The sequence below is a fragment of the Rutidosis leptorrhynchoides genome, chromosome 9, assembly GCF_046630445.1.
Source record: "Rutidosis leptorrhynchoides isolate AG116_Rl617_1_P2 chromosome 9, CSIRO_AGI_Rlap_v1, whole genome shotgun sequence".
Classification (NCBI taxonomy): Eukaryota; Viridiplantae; Streptophyta; class Magnoliopsida; order Asterales; family Asteraceae; genus Rutidosis; species Rutidosis leptorrhynchoides.
Window position 1 is genome coordinate 103,548,173 of NC_092341.1, and position 12,137 is coordinate 103,560,309.

General features: G+C 28.7%; 1 long non-coding RNA gene across 1 annotated transcript; it reads right to left on the minus strand.

Annotated features, from left to right (window-relative positions):
- Positions 1 to 9,959: 9,959 nt before the first annotated feature.
- LOC139865621 (uncharacterized) lies at positions 9,960 to 11,844 on the minus strand. The gene is made up of 4 exons (XR_011765039.1): positions 11,523 to 11,844; positions 11,208 to 11,315; positions 10,647 to 10,750; positions 9,960 to 10,097 (listed from the first exon to the last, which is right to left on the minus strand). It is a non-coding gene; the product is annotated as an uncharacterized lncRNA (long non-coding RNA).
- Positions 11,845 to 12,137: the final 293 nt, after the last annotated feature.

Consider the following 12,137-nt stretch of genomic DNA (forward strand, 5'->3'; position numbering starts at 1 on the left):
GGTCTAGTTATCAATTTTCCAAGAGAGCAAGATATACATGGAACCATTGTATCATGAAGGATTTTTCTATCCTTCAGTGGATGTCCATGTGTACATTCAATAATTCTTTTCATCATTGTTGATCCTGGATGGCCCAATCTGTTATGCCATAAATTAAATACACCAGGATCAATATACTTTTCTTTAATCACCATATGTGCTTCTGGTACATTTATATGTGTATAATGTAATCCAGAATTAAGTCTTGGCAATTTTCAATCACGTGATTCTTGTTAGTGATACTTAAATATTTCTCATTTTTCTGCTGTTACTGACTGATAATCATATCCATTAAGGTATATGTCAGAAAAACTCAATAAATTTCTGCTTGACTTAGGAGAGAATAAGGCATTATTAATTAAAAATGTTGTACCATTTGGTAATATGAATTTTTGCCTTTCCTATCCCTTCTATCAAGTTAGCAGCACCTGATATTGTATGTATAGTTCCTTCCGTTGGTTTCAAATCAATGAAATATTTTTCAGATTTAAGTATAGTGTGTGTAGTACCACTATCTGCTATACAGAGATCTCCACTACTTGATTGATGTTGTGTTCCAGCAGAATTCAAATTAAACTTCATATATAAGAAACAAACAGTAAGTATATAAATGTTACACAAAATGTTTATTATACACAAATAGATAAAACTGAAACATTTGACATACATAGAATTGAAACATCAAACATAGAACTGGAACATTTGATAAAACATATAGAACTGAAACATTTGAGAAAACATGATGACAAAGGTTAAATCGTTTTATTTATAAAAGAAACATATTAATTTAATTCAAGAAATCTTCATATAAATCAGATGGTTGCTCAGTGACTGTTGGATCAATATTATCCACAAAATTTACTTCCTTTTCTTTACCTTTCAGCGAATCCTGATACATCTTAACAAGATGTTTAGATGTTCGGCAAGTATTAGCCCAGTGGCCCATTCTACCACATCTGTAACAAGATTCTTCGGAATTTTTAGAAGAATTTTCTTCAACATCTTGTTTAGTGGGCTTGTTTTGTGGTTGATATTTATATTTTCGTGGAATATTATTTCTTTGACCACCACGGCCACGACCACGGCCACATCCACGCCCATTCCCATTACCATAAGGATGGTTTCTACCATAGTTATGGCTTTGGCATGATGATGGTGATGGTTATTATAACCACGACCTTGCCCGCGTCCTTGTCCCTGTTTATAATTATTTGCAGTATTTGCTTCAGGGATTGCAAGTGTACCAGTAGGACGGGATTGCTGATTTTTCATTAATAGCTCATCACTTTGCTCTGCAACCAAGAGATATGAATTAAGTTCAGGATATGTGTTGAACTTTAGCATTCTCAAATTTCTTTGCACTGTGATGTTGGCAGCATTCATTGTGGAGAAAGTTTTCTCCAACATGTCTGCATCACTTATTTCATGTCCACAGAATTTAAGTTGTGAGACTGTATTATACAGAGCTGAGCTGTATTCATTTACTTTCTTAAAGTCTTGGAACCTTAATGTTCTCCATTGATCCATAGCAGCTGGAAGTAAAATTTCTCTTTGATTATTGAATCTGCTTTTGAGACCTTCCCATAAAATATGGGGATCTTCTACAGTCACATAATTATTTTGTAAGCATTCATCAATATGTTGATGAATAAAGCAACATGCCGTTGCTTGTTCTTTTTCAGAACAAGTGTTGTTTTCATTTATGGTTTCAAGAATGCCCATTGATTTAAGATGCATTTTTACTTTTATAACCCATGGCATGTAGTTGTTTCCCGTTGATTCTAAAGGAGTAAATTTAAGCTTTTCCAGATTCGACATTTTCTATTATCAAAAATTAAAACAAACAACATGATAAATTAGAGTCAATTTATATTCATAAGTATATAAACATTAAACATAAATTTAATATAACATAAATGATAAGTAGGCGACATTGTCGACCATATGTAAGCAATCATAAATAAATGTTATATAACATAAATGATAATTAGGTGACAGTGTCGACCATATAAATGTTAGATAATAGAAATATAAATGTTAGTAACATAAATGATAATTAGGCGACAGTGTCGACCATATATTATTCAGGTGGTATAACCGACCATATATCATTTAGGTGGCAGAGCCAACCATAATTAGTATTAAGATTATCGTGCTGATAACGTGTTATAATTCAGTAGGCTTATAACTACCTTTAGTGGTTTGATTCTTGATTAAGAATGCTAATAATGAAGTGTAAGAACAAAGATGACAATGGAGAGAAAGAAAGAAACACTTTGTAAGTGTGAGAAAATGGTGCAAGTTTAATGCTTGCATTCATGGCTATTTATAGCAAAAATATCACAAGTTTAGGTAATACAATAATATTACTTTTGTGTATCAATAATTGACTATCCATTTATATATATATATTTATATATTATAACAGTTTGGAAGAGTACAAATCCTGAAGATTGTTCAGATTAAATATAAATCGTTTGTATTTATTTCAGATTCTAATTAAAAGTGATGAATAATCGATGTTCATTAAATGACTTGCCTACTTAGAGTTTGCAGTGAGTTAGGCTCTAATGTCATAGACTGTATATTTTAAATAGTTATTTAAATAATGAAATAAAGCATATAGTAGATTCCTTAACTATCTTCATATAATTTTAGTTTGATCTTTTTATACTCTTCTATAGTGCGAATTTTTCGGGGTGAAATATTCTGAATTCATAATATTGTTTTGAATGTGTGGAATTTTATTTGTAGGTGGCAATTACCCTTTTCATTTTACGTACAGGTTGTCAACAAACGCTAGGACATGCTAATCAAAAAACTTATTGAGTCACAATTCATAAAGATTCAAGCAAAGAAAAGTCTAATTCTATGAGAGAAGCTATAGAATAATCAACAAAGTGGATGAATATGTAGTAAGTGTGATTCACTTAAGTTATCCACATTTAAGTGAATAGGTTCTAATTGTCAAGTCAAAGGTGCAAAAATATTATCAATACATGTATTAGATTTTCCAAAGGTTATGGGTCTGTAAGGTTTGGTGATGGGGATGAGAGTGAGCAATGAATGATCATTATTGTTCAAGCAGACCCATTTGTATCGACTATGCATCCCCAAGAAGCCAACTACTTACCAACATTATGACATAATCATTAAGTCTCAAGGTATGTCTGTTTGGATTGTGTAGACGTGGTGTTTTGACCCATTTACGTATGAATAATTTGAGACGAGATATATTAAAATTGGGTCAAATGGGTATTATACGAAATATAAACTACGTGTACATACTTAATGTATTGAAGTTACATGTGTAATTTAGTTTTATTATCGTGAGCTGTATTACATGAAAAATTGTAGTAAAATTGACCCTTCTATGGATGACAAACTTAACCTATTTCTTTAATGTTTATTTCTTCACTTAAGTTTATGATTAACTATCAACAGTAAAATGAAACAATATGACAAATCATTGGATTGGTATGGTTGTATTTTATTATCACAAGGCTAATTATAACCAGTTTGATCATCATTGTTGCTTTTGGTCATAATTATGCTCATCATAAATTCTTTTTTATGTAATTTAAATAACAAGTGTGGTAGATAGTTGTTATAATTATGATTTTTTAAAGTGGTTCGGTTTACATGCAGGGCAAATTTTGAAGCATAAGAATCTTAATAATTACATTGCTTTCAAAGTTTCAAGCCTGAAAGCACTTGATTCCAAGAAGTCAAATGATGATGTTAAGCTCTCATCTCTAAGGTTAGCGAGGTTCTTGCTATTGTGAAGTGAAGATCTTTCACTATATTAGGAAGAAGACATGTCTGAACGAGCGGAACGAGATCAAAGCAAGTTCCAAAGTGGTAGGTAGTCCTCTTGGTTCTATTTTAATCTTTTCCATGGTATGGAACTCACTTAATACAACTAAAGTCTTGATGGTTACTAATTATCTAAAATGGATCAAAGGTTTGAATTATATTCTTTGTAACTGAGTGTTAGACTTTTCTGAGTCGGTAAATGAATTCTATTTTTTTTTTTTTTTGAAAAGAGTGTCGAATTTTAATTGGTTTTGAGAAAATGGGTCTATGAAGATATTTTGGATTTGAAGATCAAAGTGAAGATTTATTTGAAGATTCATACTCCATTTGTATTAGATATAGTACGAATAAATATAAATTTACTATTAGTAAACGTATTTATTGTAATGGTGGTTACATTGTTAGTAGAATATAGTCATTTTAAATGGCCTTTCAAATGTCTCATGCTGAAGTTATTTAGTTGGTCCAATATATGAAATATTTGTATATATGGGATAAAACTAAACTTATCGTATTTCTATTTGTGTATGAAACTTTTGAGGATTATAATTTTAAATTATTAACTTTAGATATCATACGAATAGCTTATTTAGTTTACAATGATATGATTTTCTTCACATGTTAGTTTCATATAAATTGTAACTTTGAAAATGTCTCTTAAATATTTTTTTTGAACACACCCAAATCACGGGTCATTTAACTAGTTTCTATTAAAATACTATAACGATGATGTCATTATTAGGCTAATTCCTTTGTCAAGAAAAAATTAAAAAGAAAAAGAAAAAAATCTAAGTCCTTGATGTCATTAATATAATTAATGACTAATTAAATTAAATTTACTTATTTATTTATTTATTTCATGTTTTTGGGAAAAAAAAATTTACTCTTATTAATTATTATTATATTATTATTAAAATTCAAATATGAGTTTTTTTACGAGATTAAATTAAATCTGCTTATTTATTTATTTCATATTTTTTGAATTAGGATAAATCGAAACCAAATTCAAAACTAAATTCAACTTATATATATATATATATATATCCAATGCTAAGTAAGTTTTGGGGATAAGGGAATAGGTAAATTTTTTATTTTTATAATATTAAAATTATAATTTATATTTTTTTTATTTCTAAGATTAGTATTTATTGTTTATATTAATAAAAAATACATTTTATTACAGTAGGTTATCAAAAAACTAATGTATGATAACAAAACTAATGAAAATGATTAACGACTAATGAATAATATTATCTAGGGTATAGAAATTAGAGTTTAGGGTTTAGATTTTAGAGCTTATGATTTAAATTTAGCGTTTAACACGAGCAGTTTAAAGACCCTAAACTCTAAATCGGGCTAAATTTATAATAAAAAAAACCCCTCATATTTAGTTATCATACACGGATTTATGATAACCTTACATAAAAAAATTAATATTTTTAATCTAAACAATAAATACTAATGGTAGAATTCAGAAATCTAATATCGAAACTCTAATTTTAATGTTATAAAAATAACAAATTACTTATCCCTTTATCTTTAAAAATGTGTTTATCCTTCTCTCACTTAATATATATATATATATATATATATATATATATATATATATATATATATATATATATATATATATATATATATATATATATATATATATATTGAAAGGATCCAGAGAGAACTAAGAGTGTGAGAGAACTCATAGAAACCACATATTGAGTTCAATCTACACGGATTGACCTCAATCTACACAGATTGACCTCAATCTGCATACAGATTGACCTGAATCTGCACACAGATTGAGTTTAGTCTGTGCTCTTAGTTTTCTCCTACGCTTGGTTTTTTCTGAATCCTCACTATATATATATATATATATATATATATATATATATGTGTGTGTGTGTGTGTGTGTGTGTGTGTGTGTGTGTGTGTATACACACACACACACATATATATATATATACACACTCTCAAAAGTTCAAACGAGAATCATAAAAAAAGGTGAGAACTGCGAAAACTTTTAATTTACAAATATTTGTACATATGAGTAAATTGAATCACCTATAAATGTTGATGGAGAGTAAAAATGAACATAAAATAGTTTGAAAAAACTTATATTTTACATATATAATCAATATAAAGTTTCTCGTTCAAATGTGCATATCTGTTTGTGATCATGCGGACAAATTCATATAGTTAACAATTTAACTTGTAATTTGTGGTAATGAACTTTTGTTTGTTAATGATATGAACATTAATTAACATATGCATGTAATTTGTTGTATTTAAATGCATAAAAACTATGAAATTAGAAAGTTCCCGTGGTTCTCATCCTTTTTGTAGTTCTCGTTTGAACATGCCAATATATATATATATATATATATATATATATATATATATATATATATATATATATATATATCTGTGTGTGTGTGTGTGCGCGCGCGCGTGCGCGCACATGATTTTCAAATTAAATTAGAACTTGCAAAATTTATATATGATATGACTCATAAAGATCTTATTTGCACTTTATTCACATATATACATATATATTTATGCTTTGTGAACTTGAATTTGATTACAATGTAACATTTATTAATGGTTAAGTAGGTTGTATTATAAAATTATATGTATATATATTTTGTAACTTTGCATGTTGAATAATAGTTTTAACTAGCCTAATCTCATGGCTATTAGTATGTATTGGTAATAAAATGTTAATTTTGCTTCTCTTCGGTTTTAATCGTTACTGACTCGAAAATTGAATTTGATTTTTGATTGGGTTTGGGTTGTGTTTTGACATTGGAATTCAATTTTCGGTTTTATTTTAATTTGGTTTCTTCAACAATAAAAAATTAAACATATTATATTGACCAAATCAAACACTAAAATGATGAACACAACTTTTTTTTTTTTTTTACCTAATCAACTTTTGTTACCCACCAGGGCCGGGCATGGGGGTGGGCTAGAAGTGCGACCGCACTAGGCATCAAAAAATAAGGGGCATCAATATTTAAGATCGACTATGTAATTTTTTTAAGAAATTTTGAAATTTTAAAGTAAGGTTGATGGAATTGAGGTTACTACGTGAGACTATTGTTCATTTTCATTTATTCATTAGAATTAGAATAACTGTAATAAAAAAACATTCAACGGTCTTATATTTTTAACAAATGTTATAATACATGTTCACTTTATAATTGGTAATCAGTTAACTATTATTATAGGTAAATATAATAGCTAAGTTACCGTTTTTGAAAAATTTAGTTTCAATAAGTTGTTTTTAACTTAAAAATTGTATTGATTTAATATTTGTAATACAAAATATAACCAAAAGTTATTAAAAAATAAATAAATAAAATCTTTCTAATACTCAATATATTGCTCATATTAAAGTTAATAATTCAAACAGAATAGTTAAAATTTTATGTTACTGAAATCTTTATTTAAGGACCCTTTATTTAATTATTTATTTTGAAACACATGCAAATATAATTTTAAGTGATTTATTTTAAGTTTATAGTTCAAATTTTATTGTTTAAAGTTTATTGTTTAAAGTTTGGAGGGCATATTTTGATCATTTTGCACTGGACATCACAATTGAGCGGACCGGCTCTGTTACCCACCAAGGCACCAACCAGTTCAAAAAAATAAAAAAAAACCCACCAACCATATAAATGGGAAGAGGCAAAAAAACAAGTGAGTGGGAAAAAGGAATATAATTGAGGTGATGTATCAAGAGGTCTCGTGGCTCCGTGTTTTCGCGACCCTCATTGCTTTCAACTTTTTCCCTTCTTTTATTTTTATTATTATGGAATGCAGATACTTTTCCTTTTTGTACTTTCAATTGTTTTTATTTCATCCCCATCATCGATCGATTTATTTATATCATCTTAATATTATCTTAAAACTTGTAAATGTTTTTGTTTTCAAAAAGTAAATAAATCAAAAAAAATACTATAAAATCATCATGTAATATAATACTAGTAAAATGATATGTGAAATCGCGAATTTGTAACGAAACTATTTAATGACACGTTTTAGATATATCTAGGTCGTTTGTATAAAGATTGTTTACCTAAAATTATCGTATTGCCCATCGTGTACATGACACATGTAATAATTTAACGGAGCTATTAAACTCCAGTTAGGTTAAGGACCAACGTTGTGTATTTTTCAAACCATGAGACTATTGGTATGATTTTTAAAAGATAAGGACTAACACTATAATTTTGATTAAACCACAAGGAATAATAAAAATAAAAATAATAATAATAATAATAAAAATAATAATAATAATAATAATAATAATAATAATAATAATAATAATAATAATAATATTATTATTATTATTAATATTAATAATATTATTAATATTATTATTAGTAGTAGTAGTATTATTATTTTTATTATTAATAATAATAATACTAATAATACTAATAATATTATTATTAATTTTATTATTATTATTACTAGCTTAATCCCGCGAATTCGCGGGATTTTTTTAATGGGTCAAATCAAATTTTTATTTGTCACACTAATTGGATTTTATATAGTATTTGTTGGGTTGATTAAAAAACAAAACAACATAAGAAATGATAGTGTATTAATATTGCAAAAAACAAATAACACAAAGTTGTAAACCATAATATGACCGAACTAACCTTTAATTCAATCTCTGAGTATATCATTTTAAGTGAAGTGGGCACATGAATTTTGTCACTGCAACGTAAGTGTAAAACAAATGAATACCACTAATACGAATAAACTACTAAAATTATCATATAGATATAGTACAACTTTTATTAGTTAAAAGAAAGTTATGGCACAAAGCCACAAATTCACAAACAATACATCAGTTAATTTTTTATAGTATATATTACAAAAGTAAAGGTGTTTGTGCTACGTATACCAAACCCGCTCATGTTGCCACCTCTAATGTTGATAAGTCCAGAGTTCTGGTTTTCATTTCAAAATAATGTAGACGTGATTGTTTTTATAATATAGGTAGTGCTTGACTAAAAGAATTTGACTTTGGCCTAAGATCAACGAATCCAAAGCCAAGATCCTCTCCTTTCCTGTCACTAGTTAAGTAGACTGCCATATCAAAATCAAGTTAATATACAAATACCAAGTAAAACACAATTATTGTAAAATAAATAAAGATTTGGGGATTTCAACATGTAGTCATAAAACAATAGAAACTACGCATGAGTAAATAGAAGTTCTCGATGAATGAAATTTATACAAAAATATTGTATCACTTGTACATTGAGAGTTGCTAACTCATAGCAGACTACTAACGTTAAAGATATTTGACAACTGTGTTTATTCTTGTGACGATTAACGTATTAATTCAGGAATATCGTCACCTAATAGGATAACCATAACGACTGACGATACTGTTGAAAGAGAGTAGGTTACTTGCTCTTATACCTAACATTTGAAATTATGTCCAAGAGATATAACATCACTTAACAACTTGACCTAAGGCACCTATTCTAGCCTAACCACTCTGAACGGCGAAGTTTCGTACTAAATCTAACTATAACATTTGTTGGTCATAGATTACTCAAATGTTTGATCAACAAAGATTTTGCCTTGAATATGAAGGTTCTGTTAAAAGTAAAAAAAAAAAAAAATCATTACCTCCTTAAAAGCCAAGATAATAGAAGGGAATTAATGAAGTTGACATACTTCGTGATTGAATACTATCATATTCACAACAATGTCGATTAATGATCCAATGTCTTGTAATGGGACAAACCTACATCTCCCTGCGGATGTCATACGGTAAAACCGTTTAGCCTGTATTTTTGAAGACGCAGTCATTAATAAAAACTTTATGACATATACTTATCAAGTTAGCAATCATCATGCCTGTGTCGAGTCTCAACAACACGATAACACAATATAGAATTATCTCTTACTATTGATCTTGTTCTTGCAACGATGTTTGCAAGCCTCTAAACTAAACATGATAATATACATATAACAAAACATCAAAAAAAGCTAATAAGCATACATGAACATTTAGCAACTACTATTGTAAATCTGTGATAGATGATCTTAACCACAATCTTTTATTAAAATTTAGACTTCCCATATGACAATTTCTAACATGAGCCTGAAGGATTTATTTTTGTGTAAAATGTGCAAATAATGAGTTAAATTAAAAACCTGAGTGTGTCAAAGGCAAATGTAGGAATCGGAACCTTTGCTCCATTGGAATCACATCCACGAACCTGAAACATAATTTATTTGATATGTATACTTTAATGGAAAATATATAAGCAAGATCTTGCTGAAAATCAAATTACAAAAAACATAATCATAATAAAGGTTTCAAAAGGATTTCAGGTCAGCAATTGGATTTCGTCCAAACATCATAATCAGAGGTTGAAAAGTCAACCACGTGATTTCAATTTAATGATTGATGTCTTTAAGACCTTATGAACAACCGTGCAATCAATTCAATTAAGAATGAATGATGAGCATTACGGTATTGAAATTGAAATGATAAATCTTGATGTGCCTAACAACGGTGAATCTAATGCAGCCCGAAACCCAAACAATTTGGATCATATGCTAAACCAATAAGAAATTTTCACAAATTTGTGAGCTGAAGTTCGCATTAAGTTTATAGAAACAAAATAGAATTTGATGTCAATAAAGTTAGATGCATTAAGCATACAGATCGTTTACTACTTGATTCTTGTAAAAAAAAAAATCTTAAATAAAAAATAATCAAACAAAATAAAGTAGTAACGTATACAAAAAATAAGGTGACTAGCCAGGATTTAAATCGAATGATCCCGTGTGCATGTAAGCATTCCATTGCGAGCTATATCAATTGCTAACCCAATAGCAACACGAGTATTAGTCCCCGAGCCACATACTGCCAGTACTAATTCAGCTTTAGTTAATTAATATACCCATCCTTAGTGCCTTAAGTAAACGTTATTAATCTGTTGACGCATTATGTCATATCTGAGTTCATTAATGTTAATAATATTTTGAGAAAAGGGACAAAGATGACTTGATGGGTTTACCCAAACCCTTTCTAATATGTAAGTTGGTTCACTTAGATCATCAGTAACGTATATAGTTAATGACCTATTGTGTCTAGTGTTTTCATCACATATATTTTTTGTCTCATGTAAATGACACATTATATTAATATAGATAGATCTTCTAAAAATTAATTTTTAGCTCAATAAAGATCCAACGTGTTTGCCCAACACCCCATTCACGAGACATCTACCATGATGGTGGCATTACAATATAGTGAATACGTCAAGACCATAATTGTTTGTAAAGCAGAGTAAACAGTATGCAATAAAGAAGCGTCAAACCCATAATTGAAGTCTTGTTCTTGAATTTCCAGGGTTTTTCGAATGCACTGGTACAAAGATAGTCATGTGTGGCATTAGAGTTGATGGCACCATACAGAACCTGCAAATCTACAACTCTTATTTTGACAAGTAAAATAGAAATCACATAATTTAAATCACCATAGCAGATGAAAGACAACTTATAATAAATAGTTGGGAGCTAAAATAAAAAAGTGCTCAAAACAAAATTGGTTCAATACAATGACGATACGTGCTGCAATGAAGTGAATCATACCATACTATCAAGCCATTGGAGAATTCAAACCGATAAATTACCTGTTAAAATCGATTGAGAATTGCGATTAAAGCTTGAATAAAAGTTGTCGAACAAAATTTAACCATCATAATCTCCAACGATTGCAGCGTGATTGATTGTTTCAAGTGTACAAACCCTAATTTCACGATACAACTAAAACGTATCCGATTAGTGATAATTAAAGGTTTATATCAACTAGACGGAATGATAAACGGTTTTGAATGGAGTTAACTTACGAACGTTTACAATCGTTGAGAGAGAGAACGTATATGGAATGGGATTAGGGTTTCTTGTTTGTCAGCGATGGTGTGGGAAATATGAAAGAATATGAATCGTTGAAGCAGAGAATGGTGATGGAATGAGATTAGGGTTGGGAAATAGGTGGCAGACCCTTAATTTGCTAGTATTATTCCGCCCAAAATTTGAAGGGTAATTTTTTCATTTAATAACTACTAAAGGTGATTATGAGGTCATAATGTTGATTAGAAATTTTGGATAGTGTAGATTATAGAAGTTAATGATAATGGATGGCTAGGATTAGTGTTTTTAATTTTAGATGATCTATTATTGGTTTTGTTATTATAATATAAAGAGATTATTATTATTATTATTATTATTATTATTATTATTATTAT